This window comes from Panthera onca, chromosome A1, assembly GCF_046562875.1.
Source record: "Panthera onca isolate mPanOnc1 chromosome A1, mPanOnc1 haplotype 2, whole genome shotgun sequence".
NCBI classification, from domain to species: Eukaryota; Metazoa; Chordata; class Mammalia; order Carnivora; family Felidae; genus Panthera; species Panthera onca.
In genome coordinates this window covers 41386269-41407387 of record NC_138339.1, presented here as the reverse complement: position 1 = coordinate 41407387, position 21119 = coordinate 41386269, and the positions used below count along the sequence as shown (strand labels likewise).

At 46.4% G+C, this 21119-nt stretch overlaps 1 protein-coding gene across 1 annotated transcript in view; it reads left to right on the top strand.

The window, feature by feature from the left end:
• Positions 1-21119, top strand: part of HTR4 (5-hydroxytryptamine receptor 4) — a 177405-nt gene that overhangs the window by 148693 nt on the left and 7593 nt on the right. The window lies entirely within an intron of this gene.

Here is a 21119-nt window from a genome sequence, read left to right as displayed (position 1 = left end):
GGAGCCCAGGACCCTTAGATAATGTGCTTCTACCTTACTGCACCTTTGTCAAGGCCTTATGCACTAGGACAGATTCCTCTGACATGATCATCCCAAGAGCAGACAATCGGGAAAAATCCAACCCAGCCACCCTCCGGGCATACACTATAGAAGCCATTGAAGGCAGCGTGACACCTGTATATCCAGAGGTCGTGGATTGAGGTTATTAAGCATGTGCTTCCTTACTGAAACCATCCTTGATGTCACAAATCATCCAAGAGTCTGGAGTCTAGCTCCCTTTCCCTGGAGCTACTAGGATGTCAGGCCTAGAGCAGGTGTCTATGAAATCCGGGCTCAATCTCTTCTGAGTATGGGCAATGGAAAGACTGCCATAAGCATTCAGGGGCAGGGTACTCATCTCAACTCTTCTGTTTAATCCTTGGGGCCTCCATCATCTTACATATAAAATGCAGAGGGTGGACAAGAATTAGGGTTTCAAATCAGAATCCTTTTGTCATACACAAGTTTACTGGGAACCCCACTGCACATAGGTCAAAGTAGAATGGGGAACATAGTAGGTAGATTTCAATCCCTCATCTCTACCCATTAATATTGTAACATAATCATTATTATAGAATGATTATAATATACAGTATTATATCTATTCTATAATAGAATGATATCCCTGGCAGGAGCCTTCTTTGCAGCCTAAAACCCTAAGCAGCTGGGTCAGGCTTTTTGTTCTAAAATCCGTGATGATACTTGGTTTCCCCCCAGCCTAAGTTTTTGTAAAGCATTCGTAAGACTCCCGTGAACTATTTCTCCAGACAATTTTCCTCGGAATCACACCTGTCTACCTACTTTCAAAACCTCTTTCTCCATACAGGAAATGCCCCATTTCCTGAAATTTGTATCCTAAAAGGAAAATCTGAGACTCCACCCCCTGTGAAGCATCCCCTGTGTCCAGGCAAAGAACGAGACCTCAGAAACCCGACTGACTTAGCCTTGGATGACTGTCTCCTTCCTTGCTTTCCTTCCAAATTTTCTTTCTTCACTTTGGAGCCAGCCATTCTCTGGCCCTACACAAGGAGGAGGAACTGACATGGATTTAGTACTTACTGTATTTTATCTGCCAACTACGCTACACTCTTTAGAGAAACAGAAATTTCTCAAAAACCTACTATGTCCCAGGGGTCTGTTGCCAGATGCCTATTAATAAATAATACTGACAATGTCTGCTTTTTTGTCGAAAGCCAGAAAATAACCAAGGAGACACATGTGGGTGCATTAGACAAGTTTAGATACTCGCCAGTGCTATAAAGAACATAAAAAATCGAGATGGGGCAGGGGTGGGTATGTTATCTAGAGTAGTCCAGGAAAGCTTCAAGGAGGTCAGCCCTGTGACCTGGGACAAGAATGCCAAAGAGGCGTCTGTCATGTGTTGATTTGGGGGAATATCATGTCAGCCAAAGGGAAATGCAATACAAAGACTGAGACAGAAGGGAGCTTAGCATGTGTGGCTGGTGCGTAGTGAACGTGAGGAACGTGGCAGAAGATGGGGTAAGAGAAGTCAGTAAAAGCTGATAGCAATTCAGTAGTGTTAGATACCATTCATCAGCTACTTACTCTGTACTGGCTCGGTGGGAAGCATTTTATATTAAACCCTGAAGGGTGGGGCGCCTGGGGGGCTCAATCGGCTGGGCGACCAACTTCGGCTCAGGTCATGATCTCACGGTCCTTGAGTTCAAGCCCCATATCGGGTTCTGTGCTGACAGCTCAGAGCCTGGAGCCTGCTTCGGATTCTGTGTCTCCCCCTCTCTCTGCCCCCCGCCCCCCCCCCCGCTCATGCTCTCTGTCTCTCTGTCTCTCAATAATAAATAAATGTTAAAAAAAAAAAATTTAAACCCTGAAAGGTAAGTATCATTTTCCCATCCCACATGAGCTGACAGATTAACCAGAAAATTTCCCAAAGGACGCAGAGATTGCCTGGAGCCAGAAATGGGTCCCAACCCCTGCCAAGGCTAGCCTTTCTCCCCCAAGTCACTTGTTGAGGGAGCCTGACCCCCCTGAGGCCTTTTCTCTTTTGCAGCAAGAACCGTTCTTGAAATAGATGAATCTTCCTCTTGTACATCTTTCCCCTTTTGCCTCCCTTCTTTCTCCATGGAGTGTAGGCTGTCCAAACAAATAAAGATGCATTTATACAGTGGTTCCTCATTGATTTTAAGTAAACTAATTCCAAATACCATCTAATTAGAAGTAAAGTCCATTCTTGGCCAGCCAGAAAGTGGTTTCCTATGAAAACTATTCATTGTATCAGAAATAAGAGGAAATTGATCTGGTTATATAATCAGATTTTTTTTTTCTCATACATTTCCTTCTCTCCATCCTTCCTGACATCATCCTACACCCTCCTTCTACAACTGATGTTATCTTCATCTGGACCGGGGCGTTTGGCTCTGAAACACAACCGGGAGCATGTTCTTTCCCTGATCAGATCCCCTCAAGGATTCTCCATCGCCTACCAAATTCTGGGCTCTGCATAGTTTTTCCAAACCTACTGTTCAGTTTTACCTCCAGTTATTCCTCTGTATTCCTACAAAGCAAACAGTATGTTCTGCGTTCCCCTTACTTTTTTTTTTTGTTAGAGAGCATGAGCAGTGGAGAGGGGCAGAGAGAGAGAGAGAGAGAGGGAGGGAGAGAGGGAGAGAATCCCAAGCAGGCTCCACACTGAGCGCAGAGCCCAGCACAGGGCTCGATCCCCCAACCTTGGGATCATGACCTGAGCCACAATCAGGAGTTGGACATTCAACCGACTGAGCCACCCAGGTGCCCCTCCCTTTACTCTTGCTTTGCATTTCACCGTCAGGCTGTTGGTCCCGCTGTTCTGTCCATTGGGCATCCCCTCCCAACCTCCCTTACGTGGTACTTCTCAGATAACACCTTCTACCTGAAATCTTTCCCAGCCTCTAGAACAGCATGAGGTTTTGACCTGTTCCAACCCCAGAGCATTTTATTTGTTCGTCTGTGTTTTTCCTGTGGGGTTCATTAATTATATACATTCCAAGCTTCCCTACCAGATTCCTGAGCTCCCTTAAGACAGTGGCCAATTCTTACCGATCGTGTTTTGTTTTTCCTCGCACCCAACACAGGTTTTTATGCACTGGAGCTGTCCAATCAATTCATTGAATTTACTCATTTGGAAGAATTTGGAGCTTTTCATTGTTTGCAGCACAGGCAGTGCCGTCCAAATCCCTCTGCTGCTCTACCATTTAATGCTCCACCCACTGCAAAAGCTGCAGCCTCCTGATAAGAGGAAAATTTTTCTGTGACAGTTTTGAGCAAAATCAAGATGTTTGTCGTATTTCTTGCAAGTAGCAAAAGGATTAGAGTTTTAAAATACCATTATTTCCCTGATGTATGGCAAGGGTTTTTTTTGTTGTTGTTTTTTTTTTTTTGGTTCAGGTCTGTCTATTGAAAAAGAAATTAAGCTTAAAGCTTTGTCTTTGTGGAATGTGTGGGGAATCAGACTGAAGTTGCTTGAATTATTTGACATACCAGAGAACCCTGGGCACCACCGTTTCACCATTTACTGAGACAGCCCAGAGGACAGAGTGCATGATGGGTGGACCAGACCTTGGATGTGGAATGGGCACGGGGAGATTGCTCAGGCTAAGGCGTGATACAGCATGCTCAAGAGATGTCAGAAAATGGGGCCTGTTGTCTCCGCTTTGTCACTAACTGGCTGTATGGCTCTGCACACGTCCCTGCCCCTTTCTGGCTTAAGTTTTGCCATCTATAAATTGAGAAGCATTGGCTTTGTCCAGTAGATGGACATGGGTTTACATTCAGTCTCTACCAGTTGCCAACTGTGTGGGACTTTGGCCAAGTTCCTGCCTCTCTGAGCCTCCGTTGCTTCCTCTCACGGGGATAATGATGATGCATCGCCCAGAGTGTTGCTGCGAGCTCGTAAATAGTGAAGCATGGTCATTGGCTTATAGGAAGCGCTCCCTGAGGTGTAGCTGTTACTGTTATTACTCTGGATTCCGTGGAATTTGAAATTCCGAAACCACATGGAGAGTCCTAAGGAAAAGGTGTTGAGAAACCGGGCGTGGGGTAGTGGGGAGTGTGGCAGGAGGTGGTTGTGTCTCTGTCGGTCGTCTAATCTGGAAAGGGGGCGGGCAGGTTGTGGCCACCGTGCAGGAGAAGATGTGGATGGTGTGGGGAATTGGTTGCAGGGACAGAGAAGATGTAACGTGATGAGCAGAGACAGGAAGTGGAGTTGTCTTTCGGTTGTCTTACCACAGAATACCTAAGTGTCTCTAGCTTACCCAATTCAGGAGTTTCCTAAGCAATAGTCACACTTTACCTGCCAAGAGGTAAGGGGACTCGACTTTGTTGAGCACCTGGCATATGGAAGTATTTCCTTGTCCCTTTGCATATCTTATTTAACCTTCCAAAAGAGTATTGACTGGTGCACCTGGGTGGCTCCGTCGGTCAAGCGTCCGACTCTTGATTTCACTCAGGTCATGATCTCACAGTCTGTGGGGTCGAGCGTTGCGTTCACAGTGCGGAACCTGCTTGGGGCTCTGTCTCTCCCTCTCTCCTGCCTCTCCCTGCCCCTCAAAACAAAAAGAAAAAAGAGAAAGTATGGACTGAATACCGGATTGAATCTTGACGTCCCAACTTGCCAGCTTGTTTGGGCAAGCTAATTAACTTCTCTGAGTTTCAGCCTCATGAGTAAAATAGAGGTGTTAATGTCACCTAACTTATGAGGTTGTGTAATTTAAATCAGACTGTGTATATGGTAGCAATTAAAACAGCACCAAGCAGATAACTGGCAGTTTTTATTAATACTTTCATGGTTACTTTATATGATAATCCCCATTTTATGGATAAGTAAAATGAGGCTTAAAGACACTAAGTTCTGGAACCAAGGTCGGACAAGTAATAATGAGCAGAGCCAGGATACAAACCCAGATTTGCCTATCTTGAGAATCATTACTCTGTTTTCCTGCCTGTGTAGAAGGAAAGGGACAGAAGCAAGGCCATCAGATTTAAAGAGATACTCCCTCTGAAATTAGAAGATATTTTGTAACGTGTGTGGGTAACCTGTAGCCTGGATGGATGGTTGTTTAAATTGGTCTGGAGCCTTGGATGAAAGGTCAGACATTATTGTGTTTTTTAAAAAAACTTGGTTGAGACCAGATAATTTCATTTCAATTGAGTCTTTCTCAGTATTCAGTGACATTAGGGGGTTATGTCATTTCATTCCAGCCTTGGTCCCCTGAATTAGCATGATAATCTTTAGGATATGGTCTTCTTGTCAACAGGGTCCAGCTGGGGGCCCGTATGCCATTGCTTAATGATGAAATTCTCGGCCAGAACACAGACCATCCCCCTCTTCACCCCACGTTCTTCCTCCAAAGCCTATAGCAATATCTCTTTATCATCCTCAGGAACTTGCCACGGATGAGACTGTGAATCATCCATTACCAAGGCTTTTGTGAAAGGGAAGTTGAGCCACAGGGCTTTATCATTTCAAGTGAAAACCCCTGGCTGGTTGAGCCAAGACACCATTTCTGGTGGGACCTCTTTTGCCAGCCAGCCAGTGAGTGGGCAGTTGGTCCAGGGGATATGAGTCAATGGAAGGAACCAGGAAAGGGGAATCTTATCAGGGTCAACCTCATTACTGCATCTCCTCTCCTCAACACAGAGCCTTCCGGAAACATTGAGCTTATAAAAGTAAAAGGCCAAAGTCATTCCAGAATTCTGTCTCATCTAATAGTAGCTTTCTCAGTGGAGAGCAGTCTCTATTTATTTTCTAATTTCCTGGCATTTATTTGCTATTCAAACCTTCCTATTGCCGCTGATGGTTTCACTTGCGGTCGCCTGTGCGATGGAACAAAAACATGGATTCTGATTTCACCTGGAATTCTGCCACCAGCTGAGTGACTTCTGGCAAGCCACTTACCCCTCTGAACCTCAAGTTTCTCATGAAACAAGTGTCCCAGCCTATTTGACAGATGCCACATATTTTTCATTCACTTGACAAAAGGTTTTCGTGCTTCTAGAGGGGAGAGAAATAAATCAATTTTGTTCATTGGCCTTTGATGGCTTCCATGTTACTAGGTGGGAAAAGGTAATGGTCCCCAAAACTATAAAGCCAGGGGAAAAGTGTTAAGTCCAGTGAGCTTAATGAAGAAACTGTACGCTAAAATGTATAGGACGGGGCAACAAATGCTAAGTATCATCATCATTATTATTAATTATTATCTTAATTATTATCTAGTCTTTTCTCTTTAGTGTTGCTGCCACTTCTCAGAGCTCACTCCCCATTATCTCGTACTAGGTAACTACACTATATTCTGATTCTTTTCCCTTTGCATCTGTCTAGGTCAATGTAGTTTTTAAATAACACATATATACACGATAACTAACAAACATAAAACAATAAAGCAACATCCTCCCCAATTTTCCATCTGCTGAAAATGTGCCCTATTCAGCAACATTTCTGAAAAACTCAAAGTGGTTCACAGTTGCTCACCAATATGTTATCTGTGCCCACAACACAGTGCCCACCTTGGGCAGAACGAGTACAAGTGGTCCAAGGCCCACGGCCTTCTCCGACAGTCAGGCCCAGATGTGGCTGTTCACTGCTCTGCTGCAACCCACTGTGCTTTTCTCCCACCACTTATCAGTCAAAGCCAAGGCCTAGTTCATGGGGAAGCCTTGTCTGTGAAGCCTAAGGGGGTTAGGCTGGTCTTGGTCCACAGTACCTAATTCCCTGGGGCTACAACCACAGTCTCCCAGGAAGGATGCTGTCAGTCCCACAAACAAAACAGCCATCTCGGTGTAAAACCACCACCAGCAATAATCTTTAGGATTATTGTATTTGTATAATACAATTTGTACAATTATTGTATTTGTAAACAATACAAAGCATTCTGCTAGGCGCTACTAATGGGGGAAAAAGCCTCAGGGCTTGTCATGGCAGTCTCTGTGGGCCCCACTGTGGGGCTGAATAGAAAATGGAAGAGACTCTTGTCCTACTGGGCCTGCTCTATCCTGCTGGCTTTCCTGAGTGCTGGTCACTGCAGTCAGCCTGGACTGGTGATTAATCTTCTGGATGGATGTGCAGACCCAGACACCAGTGCCAGTGGGGAACTGGCGAGTTGCTTAGGGTAGGACCCTAAGTGGGTATCTTGAGAACTTAATGAAGCATCATACTGACAAGGGACTCTGGAAAACCTACTACTGATCACTATATACCACGACGCTTCATCTTTCCCTTTCCCTCGTCACGTGTAAGCCACACTGCAAAAATTTATGGTAGTTCTAACATTGAAGGCATAATAAAACTCTTTGAGAGCCAAGTAAAATCTATGGCCTTTCCCCTAAAAATCTGGACGTATGCACAGATTTTTAGATACGTTCCCAAGAAACTCATTTATTCTCTGAGGGAGAAACCCAAGGTTAAAACGAAGATCCCTGTTTAATGGGAGGTTATATTGGTGGATACGATGATATTGATGAAGTCACAGTTTTTTCCCCTGTCCTGCCTCCAGTCAGTGAGGTATTTATTTCACATACAACCTCTAGTGCCATTGCTGTCTATACAGCAATTTGTTGTAAACATCGTATTTCTTCTTGTAACATCTTTCTTTCCCCCAAATAGTTCTGTGGCAACTATCTCATAAATTGTTACAGATTCCCCAAGAGCTAGATAAAGGAATATGTCACTGCCTTCACTTACAGACTCCAGTGCAAGGTCTGGAAGAGTCTGAGAAAATGGCTGAGATCTTGGTGAGTCGCTGAATCCAGTTGGAAATCAGAATGATTTCACTCAGTGGCAATTTGTATGTCAGGCACTGTACTAGGCTCTGGGTCTGCTACATCTCTGACTGCTGGCATGTCCCCAAATCTGTTCCAAGAGGGAAAAAAAGCCTGTTCTCTTTTTTAAAAAATATTTTTTAATATTTTTTTTGTTTATTTATTTTTGAGAGATAGAGACAGCACGTGAGTAGGGGAGGGGCAGAGAGAGAGAGAGAGAGAGAGAATCCAAAGCAGGCTCCAGGCTCTGAGCTGTCAGCACAGAGCCTAATGCGGGGTTCAAACTCTCGAACCACAAGATCATGACCTGAGGCAAAGTCGGGACATGTGACTGACTGAGCCACCCAGGCACCCCCAAAAACCTGTTCTGTTTGGAAATTGGGATAAGTACAGCATCCCTAACTCAGTGATAGTACCTTACATTTTAATAGCACACATGAAAGCTGTTGGCAGTTTCTGGGGGCAGACAAACTAGATTAGCTTCCTAACTTCAGTAACTTAAAGACGTGAGCTTTAGTTTTTGCACTTGTAAAAGTAAAATTATTTCTAAAGCAAGGGTCAGCAAAGAGTACCGTGGGCCAAATCCAGCCATCGGCTTATTTCTGCACGACGCTTGAGCTAAGAATGGGGTTTACATTTGCAAAGGGTATAAAAACAAGCAAAAATCAACAACAAAAAACTAAGTAGACAGGGAAAAAAAAAAAAAGGAAAAAGAAAAGAAGAGGGATAAGCAACAGAGGCTGTTTGAGGAGGATGTGACATCCCTGCCCAAGGAAGTCAGCCCTGTAATACTAAAATGACCTAAAATACTTACATCTAGCCCTGCATAGAAAACGTTGACGACTCCTGTTCTAGAATAAGGATGCCTGTGTTTGATTCCTTGTGGCCTCTTACTGGAGCATGATCTTGAGCAAATTAGTCAGCTTCTGTCTCTAGTTTTCCTCACGTCAGGAAAGGATAATAGTACTTACTGCACATGAGGCAAGGATTACACGTGTTAATACGAATACTAAGCTGAGACTGGAGGCTAGTCCATGATAAACACTTCAGAAATGTTAGCCATTGCTATTGAAATCATTACTGTCATCACCAACTCTCCAAGAGATGTTTGCAGGTACTAAATGAGACAGCGTCTATTAGAGACCTGGCACGGTGCCCTTCTCACAGTAGACCCTCGATAAATGTCGGCTCACCTCGTTACTACCATCACCTTCACCGTTAGAATTTTCAAAGCTCTCTTACATACATCATCTTACCAGAAGCTCCCAACAACCCAGTGGTTGGTGTTACGATCCCCCTCTAACAAATGAGACTGAAGCTCAGAGAAGCAAAAGGATGGACACTGAGCCGGGAGGAGGCAGAATAAGGATTAGGTACATTTTTGCATCCTGGACCGGCCCTTCCTCTTTCCACGCCACATTCATTCTCCCTTAAAACATCTGACGGTCTGTTGTTTGTTGATTTTCTCCAAATGATATACTTTGAATCCTGGGAGCCTGACAAGACAGGCAAACAGGACTGTGTTCTTCCCTGGCGGGACTCTGCAGACAGGAAGCTGGGATAATTGGATTCCAGCCATTCGATCTTAGGACTGCGTATGTAACCAGCCAACTGCCGATGACCAAGCCTAATGGAAAAAGCCCTGACCAAACGAACACAACCCCCCCCCCCCGCCGGCAGGACCTCATTGTTGGTGCTGCAGAGAGTGAAATTCAGCAGCAGCAGCCAACACCCTCCTAACGGTTCCATCCAGGACAGAGATGGCTTCAGAATGTGCCAGACTTCAGTCTGCCGCGAGGGACCAGCGGTAATACCCTGCCGTGAGGAAGTGTGAGATGAGCCAGGACATTTTTGACAACAGAGCTGGTGCGGTCAGATTGGAGCCGTATTTTATTTAGTTTTGGCCAGAGGCCAAAGCGCATTTGAACAAAGTGCACACTCAAAGCGGGGTTTAAAGCAGGTTGTGAGGCTCATAGCGGTACAGCGTTAGAGTGAGTTCGTAACTATAAAAATAGGTAACATTTCAAAGTTCGTTCATGAGAAGAGTCTCTGTCATTTCCGACCAACTTTAGCTGTAAATCAGCCATGGCTCAGATTCTCTTTAAGGCAGTAGATTCAAATAGACTCTTGTTGGACAGCGTGTAGAGTTGTGCTTCCTGATACTGTCTCTGCAAGAGTCATGAAAATGACTTTTTAAAAAAAATTTTTTAGTGACTATTTATTTTTGAGACAGAGAGAGACAGAGAATGAGCGGGGAAGGGGCAGAGAGAGAGTGAGGGGACGCAGAATCCCAAGCAGGCTCCAGGCTCTGAGCTGTCAGCACAGAGCCAGATGCGGGGTGTGAACTCACGAACCGCGAGATCATGACCTGAGCCGAAGTCGGACGCTTAACCGACTGAGCCATCCAGGCGCCCCCATAAAAGTGACTCTTAAGAAGCTTCAGCATTGCCCCTGATACATAGGGCAGAGTAACTGGAAGTGCGTTTTGTAGAGAAGGAGTTGCCACACCAGCGAAAGCTAACGATCTGCCTCTGATTGTGGCAGTCAGCCTTGCTTTAGAAAGAGCTGGGTGACTTCCTCTGCACCTGTTGTCCAGGAGACCTAGAACTGTCCATCTGAGGACGAGGACAATATGACCTCCCTGCCCGGGGAAGTCAGCCCTGGGGGTCGCTATGTTGAGCCAGATGCAGTCTTCCCTTATGAGTCTATGGCAATGATTTTAAGGTATTAACTCAATATTTGTGGAGAAGAGCCTTTTAAGTAACAGAGTTCCTGTAAGGGTAACAGGAGTGGAGCTAATCAGAAAAGGCCAGGGTTCTTCGAACATCACAGCAGGTTGTGGGAGCTATCCAGGTGTTGTAAAGCACCCTGAGTCATTATTCCAGGATCCCAGCTCCCTGCTGAGCCTCTTTGCCTGCCACCAAGCCTTGTCTTCTTGGCTTTGAGTGTCCTAACACCTACTGCCAGGCAGCTGGCTAACCACCAACCAATCCCTACCCCGTCACATCACCATCCAAATAGCAGCTCACATTGTGTTCCTTCCTGGGTCTGTCCCAGGCTGCCAGGCTAATGCCCTGTCTGGACCCAACATGCTTGGACTTAAGAAAGGTAAGACTGACCAATTAGTATAGTCTAGTGTGATCATCTAAAGTCTCCCACCCTGGGGGCACCTGGGTGACTCAGTCGGTTAAGCATCCGACTTCCGCTCAGGTCATGATCTCACGGTTCGTGAGCCCCGCGTCGGGCTCTGTGCTGCCAGCTCAGAGCCCAGAGCCTCTTCAGATTCTGTGTCTTTCTCTCTCTCTGCCCCTCCCCTGTTCACACTCTTCCTCTGTCTCTCAAAAATAAATAAAAATATTTTTTAAAAAAATTAAAAAAAATAATAAAGTCTCCCACCCTGTCTGGGCAGAGGAAGGGGGTGTGTGACTTCTTCTTCCTTCACATCTTCACACAACCTCGTGGGTCTGGGGTGAATAAAAAATAAAACGATGGATGTCAAAGGGCTTTGTAAGACCATGGTCTGCAATACAAATGTAAGGAACAATCTCTGTACATAAATACACGGATTCAAGTGGACGTGGTTTTATGTGATCCCTCCATCTAGTGAAAATGGCAAACAGCAAGAGGTCACAGGAAGACCATACTGTTAATTCAGCAAGGTTGACATGGACAGGGGCAGTCGATAAGGTCTTCAATAAACAAATTCCAAAATTTCTGAAAATCTAAATTTTTATCTCACATTAAAAGTGCTTGTAAGAATTCTATTCTATTCTGAGATTTTTCACAAGAAAGGTTTTGGTTTGGGGTTTGGGGTTTGGTTTTTTTGGTTGGTTTGTTTGTTTGTGTTTGGCCAGAATTGGCTCAATATGTTCAGATACATCTATAAACTTACCTACACGTTGCACTCTCGAAAGTTCACTCACTGGACTCATTAAGGGTTATATCCAAGAAAAGCAATGTTGTCACTTGCACTTAAAAAAGGGAAAAGTTATGAATAAATGTGTAAGAGTAGTTAAGATTTAATTATTGAGGATATATAGATGTATATATACACAATATATGTACACACACACCTCAAATATTAGTTATTTGCAATAGTTTATGGTTCTCTTGTCCTTTTGTGTAATCCCAGCCCTACACCAATATTTGGAAGCACAGCATTGTGGCTGGAAGACCCAGAGTGAAGGAGGAGTGTCAACTCTTGCTTAAAATGCACCATGGCTTCCAGTATGTGAGCCACTGGGTTCTGATGGTCTGATTTCCGGGAAAGCACATCTGGCCAACAGCTACCCAGACACCTAAGTCTTCAGCTGATTGTTGATGGCCCAATGAACGTTTCTGAGTTTCTTCAATTTTCATGGCAGCATCTGCCTTATTGACATTGAAGAATTTCACAGAATATTCCATATATTCCGCCGGTAAACGTTTAGGGAGCTTTGTCAGTGCAGGATACCAAGGCACGTGATTGCACTAACGAAGGGCTAGAGAGAACCAGTTGAAGGAAGAAAAAGTTGGGGGTCTGAGTTACCATTTAATCACGTCATTCATTTAAAGTTTGCCTCGAGTAGCGCCGGCTAATGTTTAAGGCGCGCCATGCCGGGCGCAAGGAGCGCACAAGGGGCATGCGCCCCTTCAGTTACCACTCATCGTAATTTGCTCAGCGAGGTGCTTTGCTTATTTCTATGTTACAGATGAGGGAATTGAGGCCTAGGGAGGTCTAAGGTTGAGATGCCACTAATTAGTGGAACTGAAATTAGAATTCTGGACGTTTGCCTCTCAACCAGCAGTGCCTGGTTAATAATGGTCAGTAAAATGCTGGACGGTGCTAGAGAAATGAGGTGTGGTTTCTCTCCCCAAAAGGCTTGCAATTTATCTAGAAACATTCCACTTAAATGCACGTACAGGTTGCACTTAATAATAAGCTACATCAAGGGCTGTCAGAGGGCAGATTATATTGTCAAATAAATTACAGAAGCAGGAAGTGCGATGTTTTTTCACAAGAAGGAAAGGGATTACCGTATTGAGATGGTCAGAGACACCTGTATGGAGGCAGTGGCCATATATATGCAACCATATTGTCAAAGATTCTTCATCATAGACAATCACAGGAGACGAGCTAAAGAAGAGACAAGAGAGCCCAAGAGGGTATGTTCTGTGCTTTTTTTAAACTTATGGTGAATTATTTTAATCAGATTGCCCTTAAAAGTCCTAATCGCAGGACCCTGGTTTCTGCTTGGCCTCCTGTCTCATTAGAAGTGGAATGTGATGTTTGCTAAGGAAAGATGTGGATGGAGTCGAGAGAGCCTCTTAGAGCCTAGAGCCCTGACGGGGATTAGATATTTGCATGGGGTTTCCCAGTACCCGGCTTTGGGATGTCTCTGGGAACCAGGAGGGAGCCATGGATGGCTCTTCCTTCTTGGAATGGGACCCAGAGTTCAATTGCAAAAAGAACCTCATTGCTTCCCTGGCCCAGAATCTGACTGAGGGGTGGGGACCCAGGCAACCCAGGATTTTGGAAGCAAGTGCTAATGAGTCAGGGGGCCTTGGGGTCAGTCACATTTGCCACCCTACGAGCCAGATTGTCTTGGTCACAGTGCATCTAAGTGTCAGGCTCCTCGTCAGAAAATAGGGGTTGTACTGTCTGCCTCCCAAGGTTGTGGGGAATATCACACGGGGTCATTCACGTAAAAGGTGCAGGATGAGACCCGGCCCATGTAGGTACTCAATAAATGGCAGCCAATGAGGAGGAGGAGGAAGGCGAGGAGGAGCATTTCTGCACATCCCTTAGCCACGGCACCATGAAAGGTAACTCAGAACACTTGGCTTTCAGTCTGTCTTAGCTGTTAACTAGTTGGGTACCTTACCTGGGTAACTTACCTCTCTGTGCCCGTGTCCTTGCTTTGGTAAACTGAGGAACTAACTTGCATAGTGACCCTCCCAGGCTGTCGTGAGACCCACATGAGGTGCCAGCTGTAAAAGTGCCTTTTAGACAAACAGTGGGACATAACCAGCTTGTGCAATAATTATGCTCCCCTCTTTATCCTCCCCTAAGGGCACTTCGAGGCTACTAGAATTCTCCTTGAGGCTAAGATCACCAACCAGTCCACTAACTTCTGTGTTTTCTTTTCTTCCTCTGCGACTTCTGCTTGGCTCTCCCTCATCTGTGGCCGTTTTCTGTTTCCACTAAAAGTGGCTGTTGCTCTGTCTCCAGCTTCCTCCTGCTCTCCTGCCATAGACCAGTTCCTGTCTAACGTGCTCTGTAAGTCTGTCACTGTGTGTGTTGTGAGTCCGTCTCTGTGTCTCTCTGTTCACTTCCTCCTCCAAGATGGCCTTGGTCTCTGCTTATTTCTTCTGTCTTCCACTGAGCCCGGAGTTCCTCCTGGACCTTGATTGCTATGGATCTGAAGGCCAAAGATAATATATGGTTTGGGAGTTTTATTTCATTTTATATCCTTTCATTTTTAAATTTTGGTTTGAGCTTCTTCCCCGTTCTGGGAGCACAGCCTTCCCAAGGCCGGCGGGAGAGGAACACCTGACAGAGCTGGGTTCAGCCCATGAAATCACGGTCCTGGGAGGTTCTGTCATCCCAGGTCCACATTCATCCTGCATCCCCGTGGCTGCAAGTGGTGAACTCCTTCATCTTTCCTAAACAAATGATGGTCACTAAATCAGGATGAGAGGGTTTTTTGGTGATACTTTATTAACATTTTATTTGGAAACACAGATCCATAGAATAGTCCAGAGCACTCCCATATACCTCTCACGCAGCTTCCCCTAATGCTAGCGTTTTATATAACCCTAGAGCGTTCATCAGAGCCGGGAAATTAGCATCTTCCCAATACTCTCAACTGAACCACAGACTTTATTTGGATTCCCCCAGTATCAATTTTGAGCCACTTTATTCAAAGTTGTGATTTTGACTTTCCTTTATTACATTAGCCTACTACACTAATGGCCTAGAGAGACGATTGAAACGTTTTCCTCTGCACTGAATGGCCCCTGTGGGTTGTGCTGTGTTGACGTCTGTCGACTTTCTTGTGTTTCTTTTCTCGTTGCACACATCCACTGTTGTTTTGTCATGCAATCGGTCTGCCGCCGCTAACATAGCGAATCCCACCCCAGTCCCCCAAGCTCTGCTCTGCCCTGTATGGAAGAAGCTTTCTAGAGTTACATACACACTAAGTTGAAATATTCTCTGAGTGAAAAACCAAGGAAGACTAAGAAAAGTCCACACATTTGTGATAACTATGCTGAGGATTCAGAAGCCCTTAAAAAGAACAAACAAACAAATAAAAGCTGCTCAGTCAGGTGTCTGGACAGTTAAGGTCCCCGGAGGCCAGGGATAAATGAAGCGTTGTTAGTAAAAGATTCACAGAATCACATGGTAGTTCGCGCCCCTCTGGTAGTTCATTTTCTCCTGAGGCCTCAGGTTTTTCTGAATTAATGACTTAAAGGCAAAAGGTCATATCTCTTCAACCGGTCCTGTTTCTTTGTCCCTCTATGCGCATTCTTTCCTTGGCTCCTTGAGATCTCCTGCACTAGTCTGCTCAGGCTGCTGTAACAAAATACCACAGATTGGGTGGCTTACCCAACACTCTTTCCTCATGGTTTTGGGGGGTGGAAAGTTCTAGATCAAGGTGCCAGCAGTTTCATTTCCCAGCGAGAATCCTCTTCCTGTCTTGCAGGCAGCTATTTTCTTACAAGTCCTCCCATGGCAGAGAGAGGGTCGGGGGAGGGAGAGAGGGGGGGAGAGGGAAGGAGAGGAAGTGCTCTGGTCCCTGTCCCCCTCTTATGAGGGCACTAACCCCATCATGGTGGCCCCACTCTTGCGACCTCATCTAAACCTAATTATCTCCACCTCCAAATACTATCATGTTGGGGTTGGGACACATTTAGTCCATAACACCTTCTGTCCTCCGCCAGCTGGAAAATACCCGTTTTCGTCTTCAGATTCCCACCTCCTCTGCCCGGGGTGTTTCCATGGGAACGACCCCAGCCCATGTGGTGATTTTCATGCCAAGGGGCTTTCTCAGTGTCCTTCCCATAGACTGAGAACCAGAACTACCCACAGCAGGTCTGTGTCCAAATGGGGAGGGGATTCCCCCCTCTCCCAGAAGCTATGGCACTGAACATTAAAAAAAAAAAAAATGGAGGGGCACCTGGGTGGCTCAGTCGGTTGGGTGTCCGACTTCGGCTCAGGTCATGATCTCGCGGTCTGTGAGTTCGAGCCCCACATCGGGCTCTGGGCTGACAGCTCAGAGCCTGGAGCCTGTTTCAGATTCTGTGTCTCCCTCTCTCTCTGACCCTCCCCTGCTCATGCTGTGTCTCTCTCTGTCTCAAAAATAAATAAATGTTAAAAAAAAAAAAAAAAAAGGAAAGCAGCATCACAAATGTGGTGCATCACACGGGGCCACCGTGAGGATCAGGGACAGAATAGTTGCCAGCATGCTTTGTAATCAATACAAATGCCAGGCAACATTGGGGAGGACGGTCTCCTTTATAGCCCATTCATTCCATCCCATTTCTATAGATTTCATGATGTTCTGCCCGCTCCGTGAGGTGTTGTGAGGTATATAGCAAATATTAAAAAGGGCTCAGGATTCTAACACGTGTGGATTTGAATCCTGGCTTTGTGCATTGTTGGCTGAGTGACCTGTGGCCATTCTTAAGCTCCCTGAGTTTCAGTTTCTTCATCCGTGGAGTGGAGATATATAAAATAATAGCGCTGACATCGTAGTCATTGTAAGCATTAAATACAACAATATTTTAAACGCACTTAGTGCAGGGTCTGGTACAGAGGGCTGAAAGACTGTTGCTTCTTATAATAAGATATAGACCCTCCCTTTCACGAGTGTCAGGAGGCCAGACATATGTCCAATCAGACACCATCAGATAATTTGTATTCCTACAGACAATAAATGCTGATGGATGGTGTAGAAAGCTTCCGGAAGGAAGGTTTTGGATATTGAACTGGGTCTTTAAGGGTGGGTAGGGTTTGAATGTGGCAGAATATGGGAAGTGACTATAGACATGGAAGACAGGCAGCATGGACATTACATCATTTAGAACACTTTGGCCTGCAAGGACATTCTAGAATGCCTGACTAAAATCAACTTAAGCGAGGAGGTCATTTATCCTTTACAAGCTAGAAAGTCCAGAGTTGGGTAGTTTCGGGGTTGGTTAATCCATTGATTCGACAACAGCATACAGGACCCAGATGCTTTTTATCTTTCTACTCTACCATTCTCAACCCGATAGCTTTCATTTTAGGATGATTTCCTCACAGTCACAAAATAGCTACAACAGCTCCAAACATTGCATCCTCCTCCCCAAACCATGACCATAACCAAATGCTAGAAGATAAGGCAGACTCTCCTTGTACTTGTCTTTCATTCAGGAGAGCAACATTTTTCAGGAGACTCCCCTAACAGACCATCAGGTCCTATCAACCAGGAGAAGATCACAGGCCACGCCCTTCACTGCAATGCATCTAGCGTTTTTGCCTCTACTAACAGATGTGCTCTGTCAGAAAGAAAGAAGCATGTGCTTTAAAATATGGGATTCTGAGGGTCTACCACAGGCTGTAAATCCACTCACGCCTCCTGAAGACAAATGAAGAGAGATCTATCGGAAAGATACAGGGACACGTCACAGGTCTCCAGAGCAGGAAGTTGACCAGCCTTCGCTGGGGCTCAAACAAGGAATGGGATGCTTGCAGGGATTAGCACTCCTCTTTCTGTCTCTCCAAGGCCATCGTCTCCGGCCTGCCTGCCGTGCACATCGACTTCATTCTTTTCGCTTCGCGGACCACCTTCCTCTGCTTCTGTGGGCCACACCTGCCTCCCCCAGGCAGTACCCATTGTCAGCTCAGGCAGTAAGAGCCTGACAGCGTCTTGCCGTCCCCAGTCACATCTTCCCTGGAGATGGGAGGGGAGCGCTCTAGCGTTGGCCTCCGCTCCGACCAGGGAGAGCCCGCTGCAGGGATGGGGATCATCCCCCAGATTGTGGGAGACAGGGGCTGCTGCCACAGCTGGTCCTAGGGTGAGGAAGTGCATTTAGGAGGTTGTGAGCCCCTGACGGTATGGGGTGGGGGGCCACGAGGGGGACACAAAGGAAACACTCCCCCTTTGGGAACAGTTATAAATGCCGGTATAAACATGGACACCTGGGCCATAAATGTGGATTTTGATCCTGACTCCACTGATAACCAAGGGGACGGAGGGCCTGAGGCCAAGGTCCCTTAGTCCCCCCTGATATCTGTTTTCAAGTGACAAAGATAAGCTAGTCCAGAGTGGGGCAACCAAGGAGCCGGAGAGAGTAGAAACCCTGATCCGTGACGAGTGTTGAGGAACCGGAGGGGTCTCTACTGGAGAAGAGAAGGCTCGGGGTGGTTGGGGCGTCCTCATTAGCGGCATCGGCGCCTGCTTCGTTGCCCAGTCTAAACTCAGGCTCGCTAGGGACTCTTCTCAGTGGGTCCTCACGTGCAATCCATGGTGACGTCCTTCCCATCGCTCTCTGCAAGATCCTCTCTCTCCTTTCACTGCTACTGTCCTTGCCCATGACCTCGTCTTTCCCAGAGGAAAGGGCTTCCACACTGATCTCTGTGGCTGATCATCCGTCCCATTTCCCACGGTGAAGCCCATGTTCATTTCAGTCTCCGTCACCTAAGGATTCAGCCCAACCTCCTTAGCCCAGCTTTTAAGACATCCAATAATGCTACCTCAACTTCCTCTTAAGCCTCGTTTCCCAGCACCCCCACCTCACCCCGTGGGATATATTCTTAGAACATCCTCCATTCCTCAAACAAAGCATACCACTCTGTCCTGCCTCCACACCTTTTGCCTCACCCGTGCTGTGCCTCGAATGTCCCTGTCGCCCCCACGTCCCATGCATCAGTGGATCCTGTCAGCTCTGCCTTCAAGATACATACCGAATCTGACTTCTCAATACCCCCGCTGGCCCCATCCTGCAGCTCTGAGCCACCAACACCCCTGGACACCTTGAAAATCATCTGTGGCATATAAAATAATGGCTGTCCAAGGAGGACTACCTCTTCACCCCCAAATCCTGGGAATATATTACCTTGCGTGGCAGAAGGCACTCTGTAGATGTGATTGAGTTCTGCATCTTGAGATGGGGAGATTATCCTGGATTGTCTGGTGGGCCCACTGCTCCCATAGGCAGCCTTCGCCAAGGCCAGGGATGGGATCCTCCTCTAGAGCCTCTAGAAAGAACGCAGCTCACCCCATACTTTGATGTTAGCCCAGCGAGACCCATTTCGGGCTTCTGACCGCCAGAACCGTAAGATAATTAATTTGTGTTCTTTTAAGTCAATGAGTTTGTGGCGATTTGTACAAAAGCACTAGGAAGCTAACATACCTCCTAATTTACCTCTGGGTTCCCACTCCAAACTCATTCTAGTCCATTCTATACACCACAGCTAGACTGTTCTTGCAAACATCAAGTCCTCCTGCACCTGCTCTGCTTACAGCCGCGGCCAGCTTCCCGCTGCTGTGGGCTGAGCACAGACGTCCACGGGCTGCGGAGCCTCCCCGAGTCTTCGTGCTCGTCTTGGACTGACGCTCAGCCTGTTCTACTCTTGTGACGCCCACCTGCTCCCCTGGCAGTGGGCCTCCCCGCTCCCCTGCCGGCCTCCCCCTCCCCTTGCCCGCTTAACCCCTACCCACCCTTCAGTCCTCGTCTCCACTGTTTCCTGGGCCACACTACCCTGACGTACAACCTCGCCTGTCACCCCGTGACATGCTCTCATAGCAAGCCCAAATACCTCCCACTGCAACACCTCCTTGTGGCTGTGACTTTGCAGCCACCTGTGGGGCTCCTGCACCTCACTGTGAGCTCCGGGAGGACAGGGACTGTGCAGATGTCCTCACCGCCCTCGTGTCTCCAGGGCATGGTACAGTTCCTGGGCTGTGGTGGACGTTCAGCGTATGTCCTTAAATCAGTAAGTGGCGGGGGTGCCTGGGCGGCTCAGTCGATTGAGCATCTGACTTCGGCTCAGGTCACGAAATCATGGTTCATGAGTTCGCGTTCCGCTTCAGGTGAGCTCAAGCCCTGCTTCGGGTGAGTCCTGCTTCTGTCTCTCTCTCTCTCAAAATAAATTAAAAAAACAAATAAGTAGATGAATGAATAAATGCCTACGATTTGAAGGTCTCATTGCTCCCAACATTAAGAAAACACCAAATATGAGGTCTTTGTTCCCAGGTGATGGGGCTCCAGCCTTTGGGAAACTGTGCTTTAAAGTTGAATATCTTGAAACCCATGTACCTTATATTTTAATAATTAAAACATCTTGCAGGCACCCCATCTGAGCACTGCCTTGTGGGGGAGGGCTGGGGTAATGTGTAATAAAGCCTAATCATTTCCTTATACTGCCAGGCTGGGCGGGCAGAGGGGGCTATTATTATGCGGCTAATTATTGCATCCAGGCTGCTCTAAGTGCGAGGCTAATTGCTCAGTGAATGAATTGTAGACTCAGGTAATTACCAAACCTAATGTGGCTCCCATCATGTTTGAGTAAATTAATGCTAAGGGGGGAAGCAACCCAGCTTGAAGGGAGCTGCCTCCTGCCTTGCTGTTGCTTGGGAAACGGCAGCGAGTTTTTTCATCTGGACTTGAAACTGCCCAGGTACCCCCACACCTCTGGGGTTTGCTTTCCATCAGCACAGCTGCAAAAATGGCGAGTAAGATCTTACAGCAAACAGAACTGACAGACATTTGCCACTCTGACAGATGCGTGGTAATGGTTGGTGGTAATTTGTACAAAAGCACTAGGAAGCTGATATAAAGTCTTCATGAAGGTTTCTTTCAGCCCCGTGATCAGTTGCGAAGTGAACAAATGTCTGATCAATTACTAAAGGATGGATTTCTGCACCGAATTGGCAATCCAGTACTGGGTTCAAGTTCTATGTCCAACATCAGGTAGCACCAGTACTAATAGACATTTATAAAGTGCTTATTACTTGACTGTCACCGTTCTAATAAGCATTTTGTGTGCGTTATCTCATCTCACGCAACAACCCAGAACATTTGCAGTAATTCACAGAGTTAGTGAGTGTCAGAGCCAGGATTTAGCCAGGCATTAAGAGTCTGCATTCTTAACCATTCCGTATGTAACTACTTCTCTGACCCTGGGAAAGTCACACTGTCTGAGCCTCGGTTTCTTTAACAGTGGATCTTCTGTGGGTAGAGCCCTTTGCTAAGCCCGTTATAGATGTTGATGTTATTACCACAAAGAAGCTGTGGAGTAGATGGAATTGATCTAAGTGACCGGGTCACAGAACCAGTAGATG